At 45.2% G+C, this 18,391-nt stretch overlaps 1 pseudogene; it reads right to left on the bottom strand.

The window, feature by feature from the left end:
- Positions 1–1,268: 1,268 nt before the first annotated feature.
- LOC129076669 (interferon lambda-1-like) lies at positions 1,269–5,575 on the bottom strand (annotated as a pseudogene).
- Between the last annotated feature and the right edge of the window lie 12,816 nt (positions 5,576–18,391).

Here is an 18,391-nt window from a genome sequence, read left to right as displayed (position 1 = left end):
AAAAAAAGAAACAAAAACAAACTAAGCAAACAACTAGAACAGGAACAGAATCGCAGAAATGGAAATCAGAGGGAGGGGGAGGGGGAGAAAGGGGGAAAAGTACAGGGAATAAGCAGCATAAATAGTAGGCACAAAATAGGCAGGGGGAGATTAAGAATAGTATAGGAAATGGAGAAGCCAAGGAACTTATATGTACATATGTACGACCCATTGACATGGACTAAGGTGCAGGGGGAATGCTAGGGGGAGGGATGGTGCATGGTAGAGGGAATAAAGGGAAGAAAAAACATGGGACAACTGTAATAGCATAATCAATAAAATATATATTAAAAAAGAAGAAAAAAGCATTTAGTCATTCACAACTAAAAAAAATATAAAACTCTTAGAAAAAGAATGGAAAAGTTTCTCAAATTGATTTTTAAAAAAACATCCACAGAAAACCTACAATTAACATTATACTAAATGATGAAAATGAATGCTTTTCTCCTAAGATCAGGAAGAAGGTGTCTTCTCTTACCATTCTTACTTAACACAGTACTGCAATTCTACCCAGTGCAATAAGGTAAGAATAGGAAATAAAAGGCATATAGAGTGGAAAAGAAGAAATAAAACAGTAGATGACACAATTGTCTATGTATAACAATGCCTGCGATGAAACTTAAATGACATTTTGGTGTCAACACTTTTTGTGACATTCCTCCCAGCAGATCTTCACCCTGACAATAACCCCAGGTTTAGAGCCACAGGAGGTTTAGATGAATGAACCATAAACATATGGTTGACACATGTTCTTTGAAATACAGATACAGACCTTAGGCTCATGATAAAGCTATTGTCCTGTTGATCTGACCCAGCCACAGCCTCCTCTAGACATCTTACTACTTGGTGTAAGTATCACTTGTAATACTTAAGTCATTTACAATTAAATATTCCATTACTTGTAGCTAAAAACATCCTTAGCAATGTTTTCACTCCTCATTCATCCTTCATGTTCTCTCCCTTTCTCTCTCCCCTCCCCCTCTTTTCTGCATTGATTGTTATAATCATGTGATTTTTCTTCTTTAGCTCATTTTAGTACATTATACTGATTAGTTTTTAACTATTAAATCAGTCTTGCATTCTTGGAATGAACCCCATTTGGTCATAGTGTATAATTTTTCCACTCTCCCTGCTGCCCACTCGTTCCCTCTCCTCCTCCTTCCATGGAAGGGCAAGAATAAACCTCTTTGGGGAGCTTCATAAACAAGTAAGGAGCTGGAAGCAGTATTCTAGGTGAGGTAATTGGTGCATAAATAATATCTAAGATTCTGGGACAAGTTGCAGGTGGGTCTCAAGGGTGAAACATATTTCAGGTCACAGGTGAGGAGGTGGAAGAGGTTGAAAGTGACAGAGGTCTTGAGGTAGCCACAGGACCCCTGTGAGGAAAAAGGGACAGGTCAGTGGCTCCCAGGTCTGGACTGCCAGCTACCTCCAGACATTAGTTTCTCCTCCCTGGTCACTTGCCTTTTTGGGGCCTCCTGGAGGCATTACAACCAGTGGCAGAGGAGGTCCCGGGGTCTGAGGCCTGCTGGGGCCTGCTGGGGCCTGAGGTGGGACCTGTGGGCAGAAAAGGGTAGTGTGTGAGGCAGGACATGAGATGGAGGGAGACATGTGGGGTATCAGAGCCCCCAGACACAGCCTGGGAGCTCAGAGCACTCACGCAGGCCTGAAGCTTGGCGTGGATGTGGTGCAGCGTGTGAAGGGGCTTGTCCAGGATGTTCCCCAGCGTCGAGTTAGCCATGGGCCCCAGGGCCTTCAGGGTCAGGGCCAGCTCAGCCTCCAAGGCCACGGGGCGCTCCCACACCTGAGGATGGGAGACAGACAGGTGCGGGCTGCATGTGAGGGAGGAACAGGTGAGGAGGACTGAGGAAGCAATGAAGGTAAAAACATCAGGGAACAGGTGAGAGGACAGCCAATGTGGGCAGGTGAGGGGAACAGGTAAGGGGGACTGACAAGGAGAGCAAGGAAATCGGGACAAGTGAGAAGAAGAGGTGAAGGGCCACCTAAGGAGCCAGAGGAGTGGGGCCAAGTGAGTGCAGGGCTGGGCCTGGCTCTTCCAATTCACCTGCAGCTGCCTCAGGTCCTGGGACCTGGGGAATGGGAGTGAGCTGCAGCTCCGGTTCTTCAGCAAGAGCAACTCCTCCTGGAGAGCAAGGGCAGAGGGATGGTGGGGAGACTCACAAAGGTGTCCTTCACATTATAAGGCCCCTCAACCAGCTTCTTTCCTGGCTCCTTTCACCATTCACTGTGGGGGCTTTGTCTGGTCTGGATCTCTGGCCTCAGCTTCCCCGATGCTCTGTCTCTGACTATGTCTGGATGTAATTCTTGTCTTAGCTCCAAATTGCAACGTTTAGCCTGGACTGACAGGTGGTCTGGGAGGCAGAGAGCAGGGCAGGACCAGGGGAGCTTGGAAGAGGGAGCAGGGAAGGTGACTTCTGAGCAAGACAATCTCAGGGTTGGGCAGAACCAGTCCCACAGAAAGAGGTTATAGGTGCCCAGATAAGGTGGGGGTGGTATGGGGGAGGGCTCATCTCTCTGTAGGTGCCCAAGTGTGGACGGGGTGGTGAGGGGATACCCAGAAAGTATTTCCACGAAGAAGCTGCTTAGGGGAGGGGAGATAACCAGGGAGAGGAGCTGTGGGGTGGGAAGAGAAAGTCAATAAGGCTGAGGCAGCAGAGTATAAAGAAAACAACAGGTCTCCTCACCCCTCCCCACCTGCCACCAATATGAAAAGGTCTGCTCAGGATTTCTGGTACAGCTGAGGTCTTCAATCAATCGATTGTGACCAACTCATCCCTTTATTCATTCATTCAGTCAATCATTGATTCAAGAACTTATTTATTGAGCAACTACTATAGGTCAGCTAGGTACTGAAGATTCAGCAGTGAACAAAACCTAAAAACCTTCCTGCCTTTTATGGAGCTGATATTCCAGTCAGATAATAACAACATAATAAACTAAGTATATATGATGTCAGCTGTTAAGAAGTACTTTGGAGAAAAATTAAGCTGGGGTATGGAACCAGGTGTACAGAGAAGCAGTTGTCTATAAGACAGTCAGAGAAAGTGACATCTGATTGATGACCTAAAGGAGAGGGAGGGAACCATGAGGACATCTGGAGGAACAACATCCCAAGCAGTGGAAACAACCAGTGCAAAGTCAGTACAATGAAGTGTTTCTCTCTTTCCACACAGGAGAGCACTGATCTTACAACCCCTCTCAGGCAGGTACAGTGCTTTCTGCACCTTGAAAATGAGAAAGCTGATGCTCAGAGAGGTCAAGAGACTTGCCAAGTTTATACAGCAGAAGTGAGCCCTAAGGAAGACAGCTTTGCCTGGCACCCAGGTCTAACCCCAGCACATCCTGCCTCAGAGATATTGAGTTTATTTAGGAAATCAGTCTGTGTTGCCTGTCATCTGACTCCTCCCACCTGGGGAGTCCCTTGAGGGGACCTGGGAGCTGACTTTGCTTTGTCCACCAAAATCCTCTCATCTTTCCTTTCTCAAGACTAGAGATGCAGGCTGGTGTAGACCACCAAATATAAGATGACATTTTCTGCATCCTCTTCAACTAGGTGTGGCCACGTGACTGCATCTTCACCAGAATCTGGGTCTTCAAACCCAGGGCAGGTGGTCTTGCTCTCTTTCCCCTTCCCATGGCCTGGATGGAACCTGGGCATGTCTGAGGGTCAGACTCTGCAGTGCGGATGAGGACAGTGCCTGGGTCAAGGGTTCTAACCTGGCATAAGAATTCAGGGTGGACTTGTGAACATGGAAGGGCAGAAAAAACATCTTTATTTTCATTAACCTCTATCTGAAAATTGACATTTCCTTCCTATATTAGATACTTCTGGCTACTACAATAAATTACCACAAACTTCGTGACTTAAAACAACACAAGTTTTCCATCACCCAATGACTAGATAAACAAAATTGGTATATCCAAAATTGGAATATTATTCACCTTTGAAAAAGGAAATTCTGACACATGGAACATACAACATAAATAATACTTTAAACATTATTCTAAGTGAAATAAGTATGTCACAAAAAGACAAAAACTGCATGATTCCACTTATCTGAGATACTTAGAGTAGGCAAATTCAGAAAGACATAAAGTAGAATGGTGCTTGCTAGCGGCAGGGGCAGAGAGAATGGGGTTTAATGGGTATTAACTTTCATATTAACAGGATAAACATGTTCTGGAGATGAGGTGCACAACAATGGAATACACTTAGCATTACTAAACTGTACATTTAGAAATGACTAAAAAATTAAAAATAAAAAATCACCTAACAAAAAGAATGAAACAAAAACACTCCACAAATTTATACTCTTACAGTTTTGAAGTCTAAAATCAAGGCGTCAGCAGGGCTTGTTTCTCCTGGAAATTTCAGAGGACAATCCATTTACTTGCCTTTTTGAGCTTCCAGAAGTCACCTGCATTCCTTGGCTTGTGTTTCCTTCCTTCTATCACCCCAATATCCAATTTCCTGCTTCCAGTGTCACCTCCCACCACTGGCTCTGACCATTTTGCCTCTCTTACAAGGACCCCTGTGATTACATTGGTCCCCCTGGCCAACATAGGGCAACCTTCCCATCTCAAGTCACAATCACAAAGTCTCTTTTACCATATAAGGGAACATATTCACAGGTTACAGGGATCAGGAACATCTTTGGGGGTGCCATTATTCAGTCTACCACATGTCTGCTACAAATATAGGCAACACACAACAATAGTGTTAACAGAACTTGTGACTTTGTCACTGAAAGGAATCACAGACACTTTCATATTGGGCTATTTTCTAGCAAGCATCTTAAAATATCATTTATGCTCATCTCTAACTCAGCTTTTAAAGCATCTATGTGTTATTTTTTATTTAACACATTAATGAAGAAGCACATAAATTGATATATCAGTTTTAAAAATATTTTGATAACTGCCTTACAGTAAAAATTTGATTCCTTTGCCCTGTGTATTTTCTTTTATTCTGAGAAGTTTTGCCAGGCTCTCATGGGGTCCAATGCATGAAAATGATTAAGAATGCCTGCCCCAGGAGATTGTGGAGCAAAAAACTGGGCCCCAGGCTGACTGAGTAGAGTCATCCTGCTAACTGGACCACTCCCCTTAGGACTGTAAGGAGGTAGAGAATTACAATTTTGGTTTTTAATCCACTGTTTAAGGGTCTCTTTGTTACAGCAGCTCAGCCTTGATGGGAACTGACCCAGCATCGATTGATTGATTTGAGTTGTTCACTTTCAGGGGCAAATCCAGGATTAGTTTGGCTTGAACCTTACACAATTTAGGGGCTCATTTAAGTAATGGAATGAAAAAATATTTTATTTTTCTTATTTTAGAAAAAGATATGACTGTGTAGACATTGAGATGTCCCGGTCTCAGACCTCCAAAGGTGAGACTCTGAAGCTTAAGCTGTGTATTGGACGTGGGGGTGTGCCACCCAAATCACGTGCTGAGGACCCTCACACCCATGAGCCAGCTGCTGAGAATGCTGGCCGCTGAAGGCTTCCAGCTCCATCCCTCATGGAGGAAGTGCTGTCAGCTGCAGGGAACTGCCCTGCTTCAAAATTAGTACGGCTTCCAGGATACTACCCTTGGCCAGTGGTTGCCTAACATAGAGCTCAAAAGCGTGGGTCCCTCTGAAGAGCCATCCCAACTGGCTGAACTCACCATAGATGAGCTAACATTTTTGTTGCAACTGCGTTGCTCCCACGATCCTGCCTTCCTTATGTTCTCATAAGAGCATTTCCTGAGAACCCTCCCCAGTAAGCCTTCTGCCTTCAACCCCGTCTCAGAGGGTTTACAGCAAATTTAATCTAAGGCCATTTGTATCAAAAGTGGTGTTAGCAAGCCAACACTGCAATGGGCTTTTGGTATGGAATCACTTTCCAGTTGGCTGGCAATGGGGACCCCATTCTTGCTGGCAGGTGAAGTACCTCCATTCTTAGGGGTGCAGTAGTTAAAATTTGCACCTGAGGTGAATGGGATGAGGTACTGGTGAAACAGGAAGCCTGGACTAATGCAATACCCATGGCACTGAAGCAACACAAGGGAAATGAAAACAGGGACCATGGAATCAAATGGCTCTTGCTGAGAAGAAAGAAGACAGGCTCAGATAATTAGTCACCAATTCAAAGGAGAACTTGAAGGCCAGAGTCCACCTTGGTGGCAGATAAAACAGAAGGACAGATTCAGGATATCTTCCTAAGAGTATGGGATTTCAGGGAATGTTGGATACCCAGCCCTGCAAGTCCCCTGTGCCAATGTGAGACCAGGAGACTTACAATGGGGATATCTGAGCAGATGCACAGAGAAGCAAAGACCTCAAGTGAAACAAGTGCTTACAAGACAACTGGATTAATTTTCTGTGGTTGCTTTTGCGAATTACTACTAACTTCATGGCTTAAACAACAGAAATCAAGGTGTCAGCAGGGCCTTACTTCCTCTGGAGGATCCATACCTTGTCTCTCCCAGTGTCTGGTGGCTGCTGGCATTCTGTGGCTTGTGGCTGCATCACTCTATCTCCAAATCTCTCCCTGCTCATCTGCACATCACCTTGTCCTCTATGTGAATGATCCAGAGCCTGAGGGCAGATGTCTTAAGGAAAAATCATGGTTCCTTGCCTGTTCATCAGTCCATTTTTAGATCCCAAACTATAGGGGGAGGCTGGATCCCTGTGAAGAATGACCCTGCAATGCCACAGCAAATGTGTTCATTAGTGATTTCCCAGGTCCTTTCCCAGAGGGACCCATGACCCTTGGTGTGCTACAGCTGGCTTGTACCAATGCAAGAGAACCAATTGTTAAATTGTTGGGAATTTTGTAAGTTGATTGTTAAAGCCATTAAAAACTGAATTACAGAAACACAATGGAAAATTATATTAAAACAAAAATAATAAATACTCATAAGTCACTTCCTGGTTATTTTACTACATCTTCTTATTTTCTATGTTCTTGAGGTTACTTATGTATTATGGGTTAATTGTGTTCTCCCCAAAAGATACATTGAAGCTCTGCCCTGGCTGAGTAGCTCAGTTAGAACATCTTCCCAATAGACCAAGGTTGTGGGTTCAATCCCCGGTCAGGGTACAAACAAGAAGCAACCAAGGAATGCATCAAAACGTAGGACAATAAATTATTTTCTCTCTCTCTATCTCTCTGTGTCTCTCTCTCCCTCCCCCCCTCTCTCTTTCTCAAATCAATTTTTAAAAAGATACACTGAAGTTCTAATCCCCAGTACTCAGAACATGACATTATTTGGAAATAGGGTCATGACAAATGTAGCCAGTTAAGACGAAGACATTGGGTGGGTCCCAATCCAATAGACTGGTGTGCTTTAAAAGAGGAAGAAGACACACAAAATGGGAGACACACAAGGAAAGATGGCTATGTGACAACTGAGGCAGAGGCTGGAGTGATGCATCCAAGGAAACTGAGGATTGTGGACCAACACCAGAAGCTGAAACAAGCAACGAAGGATTCTCCCTATAGGTATCAGAGGAAAACCTCCCTGGCCCTGCTGATACCTTGATTTTGGACTTCTGGCCTCCAAAACTCTGAGGTAATAAACTTCTGTTGTTTTAAAGTACCCAGTTTGTGGCCCTTATGACAGTGCCAGGAAGGCAAAACATTTTGTCTATTATGTCTGTACAGAAATACTATATAACAATGTCCTTCTGCTCATTGTGTGGGCAATTTCCTTGGGTAACGAACAGCACACTGATGAAAGGTAAAAACGTAGACCTCTGGATAACTGTTGAACACAGGGTCTGGATTAATATCGATGCTGGGGACCCAGAGGGCCATCCCAGCCTTTCTGTTTGGGGGGAACATGGAGGCAGGTAATAAATGGAGTTGTGAGCCAGGTCTCGCTCCCAAAGCTGTTGTAGTGGGGACAGCCCAAATGGAAGCTTCTGAAACTAGTCTCTTCCCATCCTGGCCATCATGATTTAAAAAAATCATCTCCTTCCAGCCCTGACTGGTGTGGCTCAGTTGGTTCGGTGGCATCCTGCAAAACAAAAGGTCACTGGTCCGATTCTCAGTCAGGGTTGCAAGGTGCATACTGAAGGCAACTGATAGATGATTGATGTTTCTCTCTCACATCAATGTTTCTGTCCCTATCTTTCTTCCTCCCACACCATCTTTCTAAAAATATATAAAATATTTTAAAAAATCATCACCTTCCATAGCTGGCAGAGATTAGTGACACCCTCAAAGCTGTGAAGGAGGCAGAGGCGGTGGTCCTTGTCACATCTCCATTTAGTTTACTGTTTGGCCTCTTCAAATACCATGGATCATGGTGGATGACAGTGGATGTGCAAATTTAACCAAGTAGTAGCCCAAATTGCAGCTGCTGAGCTGGATGTGGTAACCTTGCCAGGGAGGATTCACACAGACTCACTATGTGATATGTGGCTGTTGATCTGGAGAATGCAATCTTTCCATTCCCACCAGAAAGGAGGTTCAGAAGCAGTTCACATACATTCAGGATGCTGAGAATCACATTTAGAAACTGGCCACTGGGATATGTTAACAGTGCTGCCCTCTGCCATATTAACTGCAAAGACCTGGACCATTTGAACCTTCTGCAGATCTTTACATTGGCCCACTCCTCAGTGTCAACATGGTAATCAGATGGCATGAAGAGGAAGTGATAAGTACATTGAAAGACATCCTCCAGAGGGAAGGAGATAAATGTTTCAAACACTTAGGCACCAGCCCCTTAAGTGAAGCTTTTAGGGATCCAATGGTGTGGGCCATGTCAGGACATACCCTCCAGAATAAACTTATTGCAACTCACAGCTTGCACCATGAAGAAAAAGGCACAAGGTTTGTTAGGCCTCTTTGGGGTCAGCAGACAGCATTATTCTGCACTTGGGAATAATAGTCCAAGCCTTAAGCATGGAAAGGTGTCAGCTTTGAATGGGGTACAGAACCAAAAAGCACACTGCAACAGGTCTAGGTGAGGTGTGAGCCGCTTGTCACTTGAAGCATATAATCTTATAGACCCTATGGAACTAGAGGTATCTGCATTAAGGAAATACCCTCTGTGGAGTTTACACAAACCTCAATAAGATAATCACAATTCAGCCTACCAGGATTCAAGATTGGGGCATCTACAGCAAAGCATATACCATTCATTGAACGGTGCCTGGCATGCTTCTGTGTCATGGTAGAGAGGAAGCACAGGGCCACAAGGCATCAAGTGACCAGTAATGAGCTGTTTGGCCCACCAGATAATAGGCAGCTGCTCACTGGAAGATGGAAGTAGTGCTGATAGGATCTTTCACAGGAAGAACCAGCGAACAAATCAGCTACATGAACAGGTGGCCCAAGCTTCCATGTCATTTGTTGCTGTCGCATCACTGCCTGTCCCTAGGTCCCATGGTAAGGGGGCATTTATGATTGGCTGATGATGAAAGAAAGTGGTTAAGCTTGGTCCATGGATGTGTTGGTTCAGTATGTGGATATAAGAAGAAAATAGACTTTTGTTTCACTACAGACCAATTTAACAGAGACCCCAAGAAATCGGTGATGAGAGAAAATCATCCCAATGGTCGGAGTTCCAGGTGGTAAAACTGATCACCCATTGTGTGGAAGGAGAAGTAGCCCAAGGTGACTATACAGAAATTTATGAGCAGTGGAAAAAGGCCCTGATGCTTGGTCAGCAGACTGAAGTTAGTCTGAAAAATATGAGATGATTACAGATGAGGATGTTTGGGATAAATGTGTATGGTGGACCTATGTGAGTGGACACACAATGTGAAGATTTTTTTTTTTGCATGTCAATGGTCACCAGAAAGCATCAACTACTAAAGTGGCAACTCATCAGCCACGGAGAAATAATGGCTTGCCCAGTTGCCCTCAGAAAGCCTCTAGTGTCAGCCTCCCCAGCTCTGGTACCATGGGCACATGAATGGAGCAGCCAGAGCAGCTGGATGAAGGCCACAGAATGGGACCCAACATTCACCAAAGCTGATATAGCTACTGCTATTGCTGAGTGTCAACCCTGCCAGCTGGATGCATCATCCTCCAAGAAGACCAATATGCTGCCTGGTGGCAAGTTGACTTCACTGGATTCCTTCCACCCTGGATGGGACAGTGTTTCATCTTGACTGGGATAATCCAGCCATGGCTTTGCCTCTTCTGGCCTCAAGACCTTGGGCAACCTGCCAAGGGATTTCAGAACTCTGACCCACCAACAGAGAATTCTGCATAACATCATGTATCAAGGGACTTCACAGCATAGGATATGCAGCAGAGGGCTTACAAACATGGAATCTACTTGTTTCATTACAAATCCCTGACCCGAAGCTTCTGGCCTAATAGAGCAGTGAAATGGCCTTTTAAAGATGCAGCTTGGGACACAGCTTGGAATTAAAACCCTTTATGGAGAAAGTACATTATTGGGCATGCAGTATACACCTTAGGTCAACCATCTCTATACAGTGTTGGGTCCCTGATAAGTAGAAAAATGAGTCTGAGAACCAGGAGGTGAATGCCAAATAGTATTGCTTACCATCATTCACTCTGATACCCTCTCCTTAGAAATCAATGCTTCCTACCAGAAAAAGTTTAGGCTCTGCAAATTTGGAAGTCCTGGTTCCCAAGAAGGGTCTTTTCCACCTGGAACACAGAAAGAATACCATTAAGGCCTGATTTTCATCCAGTCACTGTGCTCTCTTTCCAAGAAAGGGGGCAATGTCATGGCAGGGGCCATTGATTTGGTTGTCAGGAAGAGTGTCAGGAAGAGGGAGGTCTGTTGCTACATGGCGGGGACAAGGAAGAATGTGTTTAGTGTTCAGCTGATTCACTGGGATATCTTCAGTTATTCCATTGACTAGTTTTAGTGGAAAAAACCCCCCACAATGAACAGGTAGGTAGGCAGCAGCCATAGCCTGAGTAGATCATGCTAAGGAGGGCCTCCCAGTACTCAGGGATAAGGGTCTGGGTCACCACATTAGGTCAGCCACCTAAACCAGTAGAAGTACTAGTTGAGGGTGAGGGGAACCTAGAATATGTGGTAAAGGAAGGAGTAATGTGACCAGCTGCAGAAGTGGTGATGTAGACCATTCTAATAATCCTTCTGTTGTAAGTTCCTCCAGAAGATCAGACCAACAAGAGTCCTGGAAAAGCTGTTCCCAGATGGGACAAACTGAACACATGGAGCAAATGGATCAAAGTGATGCAAGGAGTGGACTGTGGTAGATACTGTGCTGATCACAGCCAAACTTCTGAGAGCACGCAGTCATGTCCCTTCATGGGAATTTCTTTGATCCACAGGGAACTGCCTTGCCCACGTTTATGCCCCATGCCCAGAGGAAAGCCCACAACCAGTAACTGACTGATGTGGAGATACAGAGGCCTGAACCCCTTGAGTCAATTTGGAACAATTCTGAAGGGTCTTTCCAGCTTCAGAGCCCTGTATGAGATAAGGTAAGACCTTGTCTTCAGTTGTGTTGTGGCTTAGCTTCCCCATCTACTCAACTTTGCCTTGCATATGTCCTTATATGTCTAGACCCCAAGAGTCTTCTCCAGCAAAACTTCTGCTTGGAAGTGCTCATCTCATAATCTGTTTCCAGGAAGCCAAATCTAAAGATAAGTTTTATGGCAAATCTGGTTCAGCTCACTAGGGTCTCTTCCCTATTTCTTTTCACCAGGACTCTCCCTTCTTTCTCTCATCCACATTATCATCAGCCTGAGCTGGCTGATGTGAGATGATGAAATATCAGGAACTTTATGAGGTGAGCACATGGCCACCCTCCCCATTAAACCACAAAAATCATAAAGGAAAAAAAAAGTCTCTAGGAAATATGCTAAAACTATCTTTAGTACATGAACAATGTAAATTAAATGTAAAACTGTGCGGCCTTCTTTCTTTTGCCAATTTTCCATCAAGAGAGAAGGGAAAACAAAGAATTTGAGCATTTTATTACTTCTTTCTTTATTATTATTTTAATTATTTTTAATCTTTTTATTGTTATTCTATTACAGTTGTCCCAATTTTTCCACCTTTGTCCTCCTCTGCCCACCCCGCCCCCTGCTCCCACTGTTAATTCTCACACTGTTGTTCATGTCTGTGGATTGTTCATACATATTCTTTGTATAGTCTTTTCCCCTCCTTTCCACCATCATCCCCTTCCCCACTAAAGTCTGTGATTTTGGCCCTGGCTGGTGTGGCTCAGTGGATTGAGTGCTGACCAGCAAACCAAAGGGTTGACAGTTCAATTCCCAGTCAGGGCACATGCCTGGGTTGCAGGACAGGTCTCCAGTAGAGGGGACACAAGAGGCAACCACACGTTGATGTTTCTATCCCTCTTTCTCCCTCCCTTTGCCTCTCTCTAAAAAAATAAATAAAAAAAATCTTTTTTTAAAAGTCTGTCTTTTTGTTTCAATATGGTCTTTTTCTCTTCTACTCCATTGTCCCCTACTCTCCTTCCTTCTACCCTCATTCATAACTCCAGGGAGAGACTGGACAGGAGTTGGAAATGTTCCAGGGTATGGAGAAATCATTGGACTCTGGTGTACAAGAGTGTCGAAGAACCAGAAAGAGGCATGAGTTCCATTACCTCCTAGAAATATTTGTCTATTGCGGGACTGTTTTATTGGGAATAGGTCAAATTTCAGTTATCAAAAAAAAGTTATCTTACTTTTTACATTCATTTTTGTTTTCTGTTTGCTTTTAGAGTTCACATATCATAGTGATGAACAGTATGGACTCTGATGCAAAGAATAATTTGTTTTAAATCCTAACGTATTAGCTGTGTGACATTGGGTGGGAGATTTGCCTCTCTGTTTTTCATTTCTGCTGGTCCTAAAATGTGTGTTGATAACAGTACCTACATCATAGGGTTATTGTGTGAGTTCAAAGAGTTATATATCCCCCAAACCACTGGGAGCACTTAGAATATGAAGATACACTGGGATCTTTCACTAAATTTTTTAGTTATTTTTGTAAAAGGGGATAGTTTTTATCGCTCAGTTATCACATTCCAGGTATCATGTGATCATATTATTTCATTTTTTAAAAATTATATTTTATTGATTATGCTATTACAGTGGTCCTGATTTTTCCCCCTTTGTCCCCCTCCACCCAGCACCCCCACTCCCTCAGGCAATCCCCCACCCTTGTTCATGTTGTTTAGCTTTTTTCCCCTGGAGTTTTGATCTGTTCTTTTATTTGGGCCATGTTTCTTTGTCTCCTCATTTTGCCTCTCTGTGTTTGCTTCTGTGTATTAGATAGAGCTTCTTTGTCTCTGTGTCTTTGTTGTGTGGCCCAATGTAGTAGGTGTCCTGTAGGGCCCTGTGGCATAGCCTCCCCTGTCACTCAAGCTGAGTACTCAAGGTGTGCCATTTGTGTGGGCTGAGCACATCCTTCTCTTGTCGTAGAGATTTGATTGTTCTTGTCAGGTAACTGGAAGGTATTTACCCTGGCCAGTCAGCTACAAGGACTGGCTGTGACCACTGACCACCAACCTTGGCCTTCTGTGGAGAATCATTGGTGTAGGATGTGGTGGTGGTACTCTGAGGTAGTCTGTAGCTGCCCACTGGGTGTAGAGGTCCTGGGGTTTCCTGGGTGGTGCAGGCCAAGGTCAGTCCCAACCTGTGTTTCATCCAGGGCCACCCTGCTGGATCTATGAAGCATTCTGAGATGGCTGCTATTTCTTCTGGGCATGGAGAGTCCAAGGTGAAGCCAAGCTGTGAGTCTAGGTTGATGGAGTCTCAGATATGACACCGGCTGACCAGCTCTGTTGGGGTAGGGTTTAGAAAAGGGACAATAACCTCTGCTGACCTTGATGCCAGATACTTCAGTTCTTCCCTGTATGCCACTGGCATCTTTCAAGCTGCTACCCCATTGCTGGAGCTGAGAGGGAGTGAGTCTGAGCAGGTGAATCCACACCTTCTTTAAGAGGGACTGCTTGGGGCTCCAGAGGTTTCTTCCACCATCTCAATCCCCACTGATTTTTGCAGCTAGAAGTTATGGGGACTTACCTTCCTGGCACAGAAACCCTGGGGTGGGAACCTGGTGTGGGGCTGGGACTCCTCACTCTTAAGATATCCCTCCTGAATTTATTTCTAAAACACATGGCTGTGGGACCAGCACATTCCAAATCTGTGCCCCTCCTACCAATCTAGATGGATGTGTTTTCTTTAATTCCATAGTTGTCAGACTTCCATTCAACTCATTTTCCGATGGTTCTAGATGATGGTTGCTCTATATTTTAATTGTAATTTTGATGTGGTTGTGTGAAGAGGTGAATGATTTCTCCTATGTCACCAAATTGACTGGAAGTTCCATGTGATCATATTTCATGAATATTTTCATCAATGTTGACAATACAAAGAATGTATAACATGTGTGATGTGTGTGCGCAAGTGCTTGCACATGCATGTTGATGGAGTTGGGCTCTTGTCTTGCATGTCTTTGGCAGGGAGAAATCATGCTGTAGCAGAAGATTCAGGACCACGGAAAATGACCCCACTGAACCCCTGACCCCCATCCCTGAAGCTAGCAAACCCTCCTCAGGTGTCAGGATTTGGGATTCCTCTGGGCACCTGGAAACCCGGGACCCCAGCAAACACACTCACTCACACAGCATCGTGCACTCTTAGAGTACTGAGTACGATGTGGAGGGAAAGAGCTGTGTCTTTTGTGGCCAAATTGTATTTCCCACTGATGATCACAGCCAGACCGCCATCTCACATGCCCTGCTGCCTTGGGACGCTGGCACGCCACCACCAAGTGTAAGTTTTGGCCCCGGCTGGTGTGGCTCAGTGGATTGAGTGCCGGCTCAGCAGATTGAGTGGTGAACCAAAGGGTCACCAGTCCAATTCCCAGTCAGGGCACATGCCTGGGTTGCGGGCCGGGTCCCCAGTGCAAGCCACGTGAGAGTCAACCACACACCGATGTTTCTCTCTCCCCTTCCCTCCCTTCCCCTCTCTCTAAGAATAAATAAGATCTTACTTTAAAAAAGTAAGTTTTATTTTCCCCAGCCCCTCAAATCTGGGCAGGGCCAAAGCTGCTTGGACCAATAAACAGAATACAGTGTCGTTTCTGGGCATAGGCCTTAACAAGCCTTCAGATTGCACTTCCTGTCCTTAAACGCTACTCTCAAGGACTCCAGCCCCCATGTAAAAAGTTCAGCCACAGCTGTGAAAAGCCCGAGTCACGTGGAGAAGCCACTTGTGGATGCTCGGGTCACTGCCCGCGGCTGGACTCCCAAGAAATTCACAAGAAATATGTGAAGTTACTTTTACATATACCTTATTTGATCCAATATATCCAAAATACTATCACAACAGATAATCAGCATAAAGGTATTAATGAGATTTTACTTTTTACAGTAAAAGTAAAAATTCTGTACGTACATCCATCTATTTCCTAGCTTTGTCCATTGAGAGGGAGTAGGAAGCAACAATATCCCTGTCACACTCAGCCTACGTAGCATTCAGACCTTGCTTTCTTAATACTGTTCTCCACTTAAAGGAACCAGAACTACTTGGAGAAATGGCTGGTTACAGAGATGAGGCGGGTAAAATACAAGATGAGTCTGGAACATCTTATTCCAGAAAGCAAGGAGCTGCACAAAGAATGATGGGGACACATCGAAAGGGCAGAGGAGCCATCTCGAAAGGGTTGCCATTGGCCTAACCATGGACAATTTGAGCATTAACAGAATTGTAGCAAAGAATTATGATCCACTGAATAAGATAGATGAGAATTCAGCATTCCATGCTGTTATGAATCGATTGGTAAATACACAAAGGAGGGAGGGGAGCAGAGCTCTTCCTAACCGTACAATGCCATGGATGACACCGCCCGGGAGTGCTCTTAGCTCCTTGCTCAGGTGGGGACAGTCCGAGCAGCCAGGCCCCCGACAGCTCCAGGCCACAGAAGGTGGTCATTGTGATTGTGGGGTTGCTTGTGGTCATGCTACACCGGCTTGGTCTTTCCTGTCACCCGCCAGTCCAGCTCGTCAGCTTCCTCCAGCGCCTCTTCTCTCTCTCTGCCAGAATCTTCAAATGAGATTAACAGAAACACTTTATGAAGACAGAGCCAAAGTAGGTATGTTACATTCATTTGTTAAAATGACAAACAGAGAGGACGGTTCATGGAGGACTGCCCCAGCATTCTGAATGCATGCCTGCTGCCCTTCTCTGGCTAGTGCCAGCCTGAGCGCCCAGCGTCTCTTCGTATGCACCATCCCGATGTGAGCAAGGTCCTGGGCTCTGCTCTAGACTAGAAGGAGACAAGTTGGCACCAGGGGACCAAAGCTAGTGACCAACTGTGTAAAGCCCTGAGGCAAGAATAGGACAGCCTTTCCTGGGGACCCTTTGGCCCTGGGAGATAACTATGAACAACTGTGGCATGACGGAAGGACCTGCCGATGTCTCCAATACCAGTGGTCACAGAGCTGAGACCAGGTTGGGTTCTCTCGACCCCTGCAGCTGCTGCCATTGGGAATTTGCAGCCCACGGCAAACTGGATTCAGTCAACGACCACTTGAGCGGGCTTGGAAGCACATTCACCTGCAATGAGCCTAAGACCTTTTCAGCCTCGGCGAACGCCTCCATTGCAGCCTGTGAGACACAGTCAGAGGATGCAGGTAAACCACGCTCGGATTCCCACGCCGCAGAAGCTGTGACATGATGTTGTTTGTTTAAACGCTACGGATTATAACACTTTGTCGTGAAGCAATTGCTAACTAATACAAAGAATATACGAGCGGAAAAAAAGACTAGAGTGTCAATGAATAAATGTAAAAAGAATGATGAAATTTTCTGATAACTGACAAACACCATCAATGCATGCTAAAATGATTGGATCAAAGTTTGAGAAGTAACAGGTATTTGCATAGTCTCAAAGACTCTCCAGGTACTTATTTCGAAGAGAAAAAGAGTAATATTACAGTGGAGACACTTTGCAGGCACCATCCAAAGGAAAATTGTTTAATACCTTTTTTCCAGCTCTAGGGTGTATTTCACATTTTGAAGCGCAGATCAACTTGCACCAGCCTCATTTCAAGTGCTCAGCTATATGTGGCATGTGGACCATATGAAACAACGCAGTTTTAAATGCACCTTGCTGTCTAGGCTTCCCATGACATACAACAATAAATGTTATTACCAAGGCATGTTTACTTCATGTTAGTCTTATAGCAGAACGCATCTAGGCGATCCATTCACATACCCTCGAAGGGAGCAGACACGGACACAGTCACACACGTGTTGGGGTAGGACGAATCATGGCCCCGAGATGCCCAACCCAATCCCAGGAACCTGTGACTATCCTACGTGACGTGGCAAAGGGACTTTGTAGATGTAACTAAGATGTATAGATGCTAAAATAGGGAGATTGTCCTGGATTATCCCAGTGGGCCTAATCCAAGCACATGAGTCCTGAAAAGCAGCGGGCTTCCTCCAGCTGGAGGCAGAAGAGGAAGGTGGCAGGAGAAGAAGGCAGAGGGGTTCCTAGCACGAGAAGGCGTTGACACACTGCTGCCGGCTTTGAGATGTAGGGTCCACGTGCAAGGACCAGAGAGAGGCTGGCAGAGCTGAGAAGGGGCCGCACGTCCGGCGGGAGAAAGGGACGTCAGGGTTACGAGTGCACGGAACAGGATTCTGCCAATAGCCGGCCTGAGCTGGAGGTGCACCCTCTCTAGGCGTCGCTGGAGGAACCCCACTGGCCACACCTGGATTTCAGTCCCGCGAGGCTCGTATCAGAGAGGCGGGCTAGCGTACCCAGAGCTCTGACTCAGGAAGCTGTGGGACAATAAAACTGGGTTGTTGTTTTCATTTCGTTTTTGTTTGTTTGTTTGTTTGTTTAAAAAAGCACCCTTCTTTATTGTTATATTCCATTTTTTAAGGTTTTATTTATGTATTTTTGGAGAGGGTGGAGGGAGGGAGAAAGAGAGGGCGAGACACATCAATGTGTGGTCGCCTCTCGCACACCACCTGCTGGGGACTGGGCCCAGAACCCGGCATGTGCCCTGACTGGGAATCAAACCGGCGACCCTTGGGTTCGCAGGCCGGCGTTCAGTCCACCGAGCCAAACCAGCCAGGGTGACTTAGGCTGTTTTAACGGGCTAAGTTTGGGGTACCTTCTTATGGGAGCAAGAGGAAACTAGTCCTTGCACACACATGCACAGTTCATAGCACAGAAAACATCTTTTTCTTATCATTTATTAGAAAAATTCTTACAAAAAGTAGAAAAATAAACAATTTATTGGCCATGAGTTTGACGATTCACACAGATAAATACATAAATAGGGGGTGGCTGGCAATATATCCAAAAAAAGGGGCACGTGCATAAATAAAATCTAATGATCGGGCAG

The sequence above is a fragment of the Pteronotus mesoamericanus genome, unplaced genomic scaffold, assembly GCF_021234165.1.
Source record: "Pteronotus mesoamericanus isolate MK-2021 breed Mesoamerican mustached bat unplaced genomic scaffold, CSHL_Meso_final contig_639, whole genome shotgun sequence".
Classification (NCBI taxonomy): domain Eukaryota; kingdom Metazoa; phylum Chordata; class Mammalia; order Chiroptera; family Mormoopidae; genus Pteronotus; species Pteronotus mesoamericanus.
This window is presented reverse-complemented; position numbering and strand designations above follow the sequence as displayed.